General features: G+C 40.6%; 1 pseudogene; it reads left to right on the top strand.

Annotated features, from left to right (window-relative positions):
* Positions 1-7,260: 7,260 nt before the first annotated feature.
* On the top strand, positions 7,261-7,927 carry LOC149202532 (mitochondrial outer membrane protein porin of 36 kDa-like; annotated as a pseudogene).
* The last annotated feature ends 937 nt before the right edge of the window (positions 7,928-8,864 follow it).

Here is an 8,864-nt window from a genome sequence, read left to right as displayed (position 1 = left end):
AGCCAAAAGTCATGTTACTAAGGAGAAGAAGGAAAAGAAGAAGAAAGAGAAAAAGAAGAAGGAGCCAAAAGCGAATGGGGGCAAACGAGTGTCATCTAACAAAAATCCACACACTGCACCGACCAGGCCTAAATTTCCATGTTTCATTTGCAAGGGAGACCACTTTCACAGAGATTGTCCTTACATCCCTCGGATACTAAGGGACTGGTCTCCCCGTTTTCACAATCCGGTGTCGTCAACCTCTGATGGCCATGTTGAAAGCACACCGTCAACTAGCGAAAGTGAAGCCCTAGGACAAAAAGGGAGAACTAGATCTCCCTGTAAACTATGCGAAGGCGAGCACGCCATCCACCGTTGTCCCTTCTTAGATGAAGCTAAGAGAGTTTTTGATGATAGTCCGGTTTCACCGTTACGACTTCCTCCTGGATATAAAAAACTCTTGCCGAGTCCTTCGTTAGTTGAGAATCCAGCTAGCCCGCTCAAGTGGTCAGCTGAAGCGCCTGTCATTGAAGATGGACCAACTGAATCCATACCCGACGAAAGTCAAAAGGTCGAGGTGGCAGTCAACCCGGTCTTGCCTTCAGAGGTTTTATCTTTGAATGACACAGTCACTGGAGAGAACAAGGATGACAACGTCCAAATTCTCTTCATCAACACAGACTCCGACGAACACGGGGGCAACCTACCCATTCCTTTACCGTAGGAAGGAAGCTCGTCAGAGCCGTACCCGGCCGTCTACTCGGTCCCACCTCCAAGCAACCTAGTTGTCTCCTTCGATTGGAATCAACTAGGCAGACCCCATTTACCAGCAAGCATACCATTCAGAATTATCGTCCAAATATATAGAATGGTGATGGCTGGTACCATCATAGATGAGGGGGCTTCTGTGAGTATCCTTTCCTCTACTGGTTGGAAAGCGCTTGGTTCGCCATCGCTTTTGCCTGAGATGAGAAATCTGACAGGCTTTGATAAAGGAACCAGTCGACCTTTAGGGATCCTCCCCAATGTGCCCATATAATTGAAAGGGCAGACAGTTCAAATGAACGTAATGGTCGTTCAAGGACCCTTGGATTATAACCTACTCCTTGGACGAGACTATATTTATTGCATGGGAGCCATCGTCTCCTCACTCTTTAGAGTAATGTGTTTTGCGCACAAAGAAATAGTGGTCAAGCTCATGGACCAGCTTTCATTTCCCGGATCACGCATTGCAAATAGTCATATACCATCCCTAAATGGTCTCTTCACGCAAGAAATGTCTCAATCCACAGTCAGTCCTGCCGATGAGCGTGAGTAATTTGGAGGGATATGACTGGAACCCAGGGGGCATGCGTCCTGGTCTGCTTCGGCAGGAAAACTTCGGGTATAGGGTAGGTTTCCACGGGAGAATATGACTAGTTTGTACCCCGTCCGTCAGTGGAAGATGGGTTATTCTAGAATAAGATTCTCTTGTCAAAGTTATGTGTGTGGCACTCGTTGTCACTCACCTTTGTTTATCTCGGTAGACATCGCCGAGGAAGTGTTTCATTTGTAACGCGAATGAGAAAATCTTTGGTAACCTGAAAGAGGTAGGCCCTTCCTGATAGAACAAATGTTTTGTCTACAAATTGAGGGGTAACCTTGAAATCGTATTTTATACCTGGGGGCATGCAAACCTTTTGGAGTGCAAGCAAGGGGCGGCTATTTATTTTTTTAAATATTTAGGTCCTCCCTTTAAACCCGTAGGCTAACCCTTCAAACTCGTAGGATTAGTCGTTTCCTAACTTGCATAAAGAAAGGATGTGGGGAAAAAATCTAAATGTTGTCATTTTATATGAGACATTCTTATCATATGACTGGATTATCGAGCAGTTTTAGCACATAGTTCAAGCTCGTTAAAAAATAAACATAAGACCGAGCAAGTGTTTCAATCCGCGTTTAAGCTCGTTAAAAAATGAACTATCCTCCGGTAAATAACCAACTTGAATGTAACATTATCAGCCATTAAAGCCTTGGTCGTGTTTGCACCGTCACCTCCACTTTTCATTGGCCGATCGTTCACCTCCATTTGATTATTTACCCATTTTGAGGAACAGCTGCGAAGAGTGATTTCACTAGCCATCCTTGTGACATTGCCGTGCTTGGAAAATTCCAACCCTTACCTGGAATCAGCTGCTACCCATTTTATCACTCGTTCCTCAAAAGACGAGTCTTCTTTAAGCTCTTTTCATCTGACTCGTAAAACATGAAAAGATTGCCGAGTTTTGGCCTTCCAGCTCGTTAAAGCGACTGGAAGTGCTATCCCTCCTCTAGATTTTAATCTTTTTGGACCTGAGGGATTATTGCACAAAAAGATCGAGTGCTTGTGTTGTTCGGCTCGTTAAAACTATCGAAAATTCATCCCTTCTATATTGTTTTATACTTTTTCAGACTTAAGGGATTAGATGACGAAAAACAAATTCGGGAGTTAACTTTATGTACCTTTTCAGACTCTCTAAAAATGAAAAGGACTGAGTTATCTTTGTCGTTAAACTCGTTAAAAACATTAATAGCGACAAACTTGTCTTTAGACGAGAACAAGTTTCACTATCGCTAGGCTCGTTAAAACATATCGATGGGTTTGCCCGAAGGGAAAATTATAGAACAAGCATATGTTATCCTCCTCAAGCTTGACAAAAATAAAGAGGTACTGGTCAGCAATGATTGGGGAAAAATTGGGAAGAAACTCAAAGAATATTTATTGGTAGCAAGTCGCTCTTGAACATGACACATCCACTCCGTGCCTGAGTCAGGTCGGGTTGTTTCATTCACCAGTCACATCACCATGGTCACGCCATACCATCCACATTTGGGGTAAATGCTACCAGTCCATCACATAAGATTCGTCGACATGTTCAAGAGAACTCATCCAGAGAAGTCACCTGTGTTCCATCCACTACCATACATTATACTTCATTCCTTCATGATCGCCATCCTGAACCATATATCATCAGATCGTTTTCACCTCCATAAAAATCATTTGCTCCGTTCCGTGTCATTGATGTGGGATTCATCAAGGCCCTCCTTTGACGGATCGCTTCTTGTCGACATCAGCTCATTATCCGAGAAGTTGATCTAGCAACACCCCATTCAGTACTTTGAAGCTTGCATGCCTCAATGGCAAGTTCTCACTTCCGGCGAGCGGTATACATCAATGACCTTCGACCGAAAGATTTTGCGTCGTGTTCGACGCGAAGTCCTTTATTCACACCACGTGAATTGTACTGCAGTACCTTGAGGGTCATCATCCTTATCGGTGATTCCTCTCGCGCTTGTTAACAATTTACATCATCGACTGGTAATCAAGCGATGTCTTTCCATGTTTGATTTCAAAACATTTCTCACATGGATCGACTTGTACTTTGAGTGAAGATCGGACGAGATTGAAGACCCCGGATCTAGTTTCATCCATCCGGGCTGCGATATATATTCAGGAAAAATAAAAACATTGACATGTACAGCATTGTAGCACAGATAATCATCCTACCAAAAGGATGATGACTTCATCAGAATCATCAGTCTACCATCAGACGATTGTCTGTCCTATGTACATAAAAATGAATTTATAAAGCTGAGCATGGGAATGCCTGCCTCAGCTAGATCATGAAAACAATATGAAGATAATATATTGTATTGTATCTTATTACAGGTCTCTTCCCAGCATTGAAAGAAATTCGGATCCTCCTAATAAAGCATTTCACCCGATAAACGGCCTCATACTTTAGGGGGCAACTGTTATAGACATTTTTGTGCCTTACAGATCTAAGCATGAAATTTCCATAAACCAAGGGATCCTAAGTCCCTAAAAGTGTTGTTCCTTTCCCTAAAGGAACAAGGTCAACCAATTATAGCTTCTCCCAGAAGTTCTCCACCAGAAACTACTCAGAATCAGTCAAATCAGGATCATTTCAGCTGCTCCACTAGCTACCTGTGTTGCATAGCACCCCAGTACACTAGCTAGGTGCGTTGCAATGCACCTAAATGCACTACTAGGGTGCGCTGAGCGGGAAATTACAAATGGCAGTGTCATTCCGCGAGGTGGACAGACAATGGAAGCTTCCAGAATCTTCCCCAATGACACTTGCCTCACTGAGTTCGACCCAAGATGAGTAAGAGGCTCTCAGTCTCCAAGTGGAAGCAAGAACTGACAGAGAGAAGCCACAAGTCAAATCATAAGCTGACTCATCCTCTTTGCATACATCTATATATGGATCCCTCATCCCAGAGATCCAGAGGCTGGAATTTCGTACTTTGCAGAGAATTGCTATTGGTTTTGAGATTGACATCAGTGCATTGGGTGATTTATGCTTTGTTGGAGGTGAAGAAGGGATTCCTTTGCTGGGAGGTAGATACTGTATCGGGACTCACTTGGTTGTATCTCCTCCTGGATCTTCTTGTTATATCAATAAAACTATTTGAGCATCTCCTACATGCTTGTGTATCAATGAAGCTAGGCAAGTAAGGGAGCAGGTAGCTGGAAGCTGTCAAAGAGAAGAGAGATTGGATCAAAGGACTAGCGAAAGACATAGGTTGGTTCATCCTCTTCCTCTTCATTTACAATTCATAAAGAAGAATACGAAAGTAGTTTTCCTTGTTTGTTGCAAAGGCACTATCACACCTTAGTGGGATAGGGGCATTCTGAGTAGACACTTTTCCCAACAACAACACCAGGTTCTTCTTGCGATCAGGTACATAAAAGAGATTCAGGGGTTCCTTGCTTTCATGGAAGAATCGACCATTTCCTTGATGACCTGCATTACTAGGCATTCCTTTGATCATTGAAGATGTCCAAGTAATGGTTTTTATCTTCATCAAGAGATGTGTCTCTGCCATTCGGACACTCCTTCGCATAATGGCCAAACTTATTTCAACAAGGCATCCGCCTTTCCTTTCACCCTTAGATCCGAACTTCCCAACGAAGTGATATTTAGATGGGCCATCAAAAACTTCCGTTCCGCCATTCTGATAACATTCTCTGCTTCAACTTCTCCCTTAGGTGAATTATGAGGAACGCATTGATCCTTCTGTCTTATCCCAACTGTCTTCGGTGATTGCTCTTTCACTCTTGCCTGTGCACTGTCTTCACCTCAGCTCTGATACCATGTTAAGTTTTGGGTATGTTCTATGCTAGAGCAATTTAGTCAAATTTTCATAGTTAGTAATCACATCAGCATTAAGATAAACTACAAATAGAACATAAATATAAATCGCAGAAGACAAGTCAAGGCAAGAGGACACAAGATATGGCGCGAGCCAGGGACAAACCCCACAATGTGTGGGGAAACCCTTTGATCAAATCTTCTTTTATCTTCAAAGTTCAGCAGAGAGAGAGAGAGAGAGAGATAGTACATTTACAACAGAAGTCAACACTTTGACTTATCTAGAGCTAGCATAGATCATTTCGTATAACAATGAGATCAGTTGAAGACATTCTGCTTCAAGTGATTCTCAAGGTGACTCCTCCACCTATCATCGTGCTGCATTTGGTCTTATGGTTGCACCACTGCACACTGAACCATGCTATACTAATCATGATTATCATCATGCTGCCCATGTCCATGATCTTATCCATCATCATGTTTCATGCTGCCCATGCTACCCATGATCTCATCATGCTTCATGCTACCCATGCTACCCATGCATCATATCAAGCTTCATGCTGCCCATGCCTACATTCATCATGGTGTTGTCCATGGTCCATGTCATCATGCACTTACGCTACCCATCATGCTGCTCATAATGCTGCCCATTATGCTGCCCATCATGCTGTTCATAATGCTGCCCATTATGCTGCCCATCATGTTGTTCATAATGCTGCCCATTATGTTGTTCATAATGCTTCCCATTATACTGCCCATCATGATGTTCATGATCTCTTGCATCATGCTTCCTAAATCACACGTAATGCTGCTACCTATGATGGCGTTATATATGTGACTGTCTATATGGAGGAGTTTCATACAACGTGTTCCTTACCTTGTTGCCTTGACTGTGTTCATTTATGTGATGCCTTAACTTGTATACATCTGCGTTCCATACATCATCAATATGACAGCTTCCCATAATGAATATGACTTGTATATATCAGTGTTCCATATTGAAGCGTATATATCTAACCTATGTACAGCAGCGTATATTACTTCTCATCGCACGTACAATCCAGCGTATATATATAACCATTACTGTGCCTATGTACAACAACGTATATTACTGCTCATCGCACGTACAATCCATCGTATATATATATATATATATAACCATTATTGTGCATTGTATGGACTGTGTGTGAGTGTTGTGCGTTGTATGGACTACGTGGTTAGTGTCCAGCGTTTCACATGAGTGCATTGTATGGACTGCGTGTAAGTCATTCCCATGAGAGCATGCTACAGCGTGAAATGTCCACGTATTTCATCAATTATGAACTGCGTATATTGATAGGGCTATCCACGTATCACTGTCTGCATATTATATGACTATTTTCCTTCTATTTCATTACGTTGGCTTCATAGCTGCGTATAGATCTATATTATATGACTCTGATCCTTTGCTTCATTACGTTGGCTTCATAGATGCGTATAGATCCATATTATATGACTATGATCCTTTGCTTCATTACGCTAGCTTCATAGCTGCGTATAGATCCATATTAGCTGTGTTGTATGTCTGCGTGTAGAGTATAGGGCATGCTGTGCATGTAACAGGTTTGCTGCGTATATAGCTAGGGCATCATCCACGTATAAGCATGTTACTCTTGGTGTCTCACTCCTTCTCCAAAAACCCAAGACGTGGAGAGGAGGAGATCACTCAAGAATACATGTTTAAATGACATCAAATACTCATCTATTTATACTGAAACGAGGATGATGAATAGACATGCCGGTTGGGCTTCTAGAGCCTACATAAGAGCTGGTTGGCTTGATAATAATTACATAAACAAAATAAATTCATATCTCCATAAATACTTATCGGAATCGGATGATCTTTGGATCAATCCTACACCTCTCAATGAGAGGGATCCAATAAAAATATCAGCTGCCATAAATAAACCGACCCACATGGAGTTTGGCTCTAGTTGCCAATTTAACAGGTTATCTACATGGTAAAATTTCATGCTAGTATGTTGTGAAAAATACAATGCTTAACAACATTCTTCATGCTTTATAGTGATAAAAGTACTTCTATAAATTGTTTGTGACACTGATTACACTATAACTTTGTTTACATTATATATTGTATTGTTGACAAGTTGAGCTTCAATATGTGCATGATTATGTAGGGGTCAGTACAAGCATTGGGATGACACCATTTCCAATAACACATTTCTCAGGAGTAATTGGAAACAAGACCTTTTCTGTAGGGGGTGAAATTGCTGTTGACACTGCATTAGGAAACTTCTTGAAATATGATGCAGGCTTTAGTATTTCAAAGCCTAATTTTGTTTCTTCTTTGACCTTGTAAGACTTGGTCCTTGCTACTATTTTAAACTAAAATAGAGAATTTTAGTGGGTTTTCTGGTACAATATAGGGGCAATTGCAAACTTTTCTATGAAGCATTGCATAGAAAGTTTTCTAGTGCAGTACTAAAATTGACCCATGCTTTGCAGAACTGGTAAGGGTGATACCTTGGAGGCATCTTACTTGCACACTGAGTTGTCTAACAAAGGCTGCTGTTGGAGCAAAGATATCACATAGATTTTTAAGGAACAAGAATACGTTCACCATAGGCACTCAGCAAGCTTTGGACCCACTAACAACAGTTAAGGGGTGCCTCATTAATTATGGAAGGGCAGCTGCACTACTTCAGCATGAGTGGAGGCCTAAAAGTTTTATTACTCCTTCTGGTGAGGTGGACACCAAAGCCCTTCACAATAGTGCAAAGGTGGGGTTATCTCTGGTTTTGAAGCCTTGAAGGATCTATCATGGATATGCACTATTTGGTACAGATTTAAGCGAAGGTCTGTGCCAAATTTTGATTGGAGTTTTCTAGTTTTTCCTTTCAAAATAATTATTTCAGTGCCTGTGTTTTCTATTGAGGCATAAAGCAACTAAGCACCTTGACTTAATTAGCTATGTAATTTTGTGAAATCAGATGCTGTTAATTTTTTAAGGCATATGCTCTTGAAAATGGGTGTTGCCAAACATGGTTGGCTGGAGCTTCAATCTGGTTAAAAAGTTGTGAAACATTTTTGGTTTTAGGTAATGGTAAGATCATTAACTGAGCTCTTCAGTGTTTGATATGGGTGGGGTTTTGTTTAGGCCCTTTTGCAAAACTGCATACTACCCAAGAAGGGAGCTCTAACAACCAACTCCATATCTCAATCAGATTTCTCATCTGCATCTACTGCAACAATATTTCTTCTTAAATCAGTTTAACTAGAAAGAGTCTAAAATTGTATATATCATTGTCGAATTGAGGCTTCTGTGATCCATATCAATTTATGAGAGATTCTTCAACGTAAATCACATAGAATATCATTTGTCGACGCGTTTCGAACCAACTAGTGTGGTTCATCGTCAGGACAAGTTGAAGAAACAGATCCAGCTTAGCATGTTAAATAGTCTGAGCAGAGTCTCCAATGGCTAATTCGACCAACGGCTAATTTTGACCTTGGGACCAGGGTCAAATTATTAATATTATTATTACTATTATTTATTTATTTATTTATTATTATTATTATTATTATTATTATTCAAAAATAAAATAATTTTAATTGGTGTTAATGGTTAGTTAAAAAACTAATTCATTTATTTATTTAATAATTAAAAATTATAAAGATTATAATAATAGGTTGTTAATAAAAGTTAGTTAGAATTAATAAAAATATAGGAACGAGGTAACTTAAAAA

This window comes from Pinus tabuliformis, chromosome 2_1, assembly GCF_031772625.1.
Source record: "Pinus tabuliformis cultivar Carrire ecotype Pingquan chromosome 2_1, CPIR1, whole genome shotgun sequence".
In the NCBI taxonomy this organism is placed as follows: Eukaryota; Viridiplantae; Streptophyta; class Pinopsida; order Pinales; family Pinaceae; genus Pinus; species Pinus tabuliformis.
The sequence above is the reverse complement of the archived record's forward strand: the minus strand, read 5'-3'. Positions and strand labels throughout refer to the sequence as shown.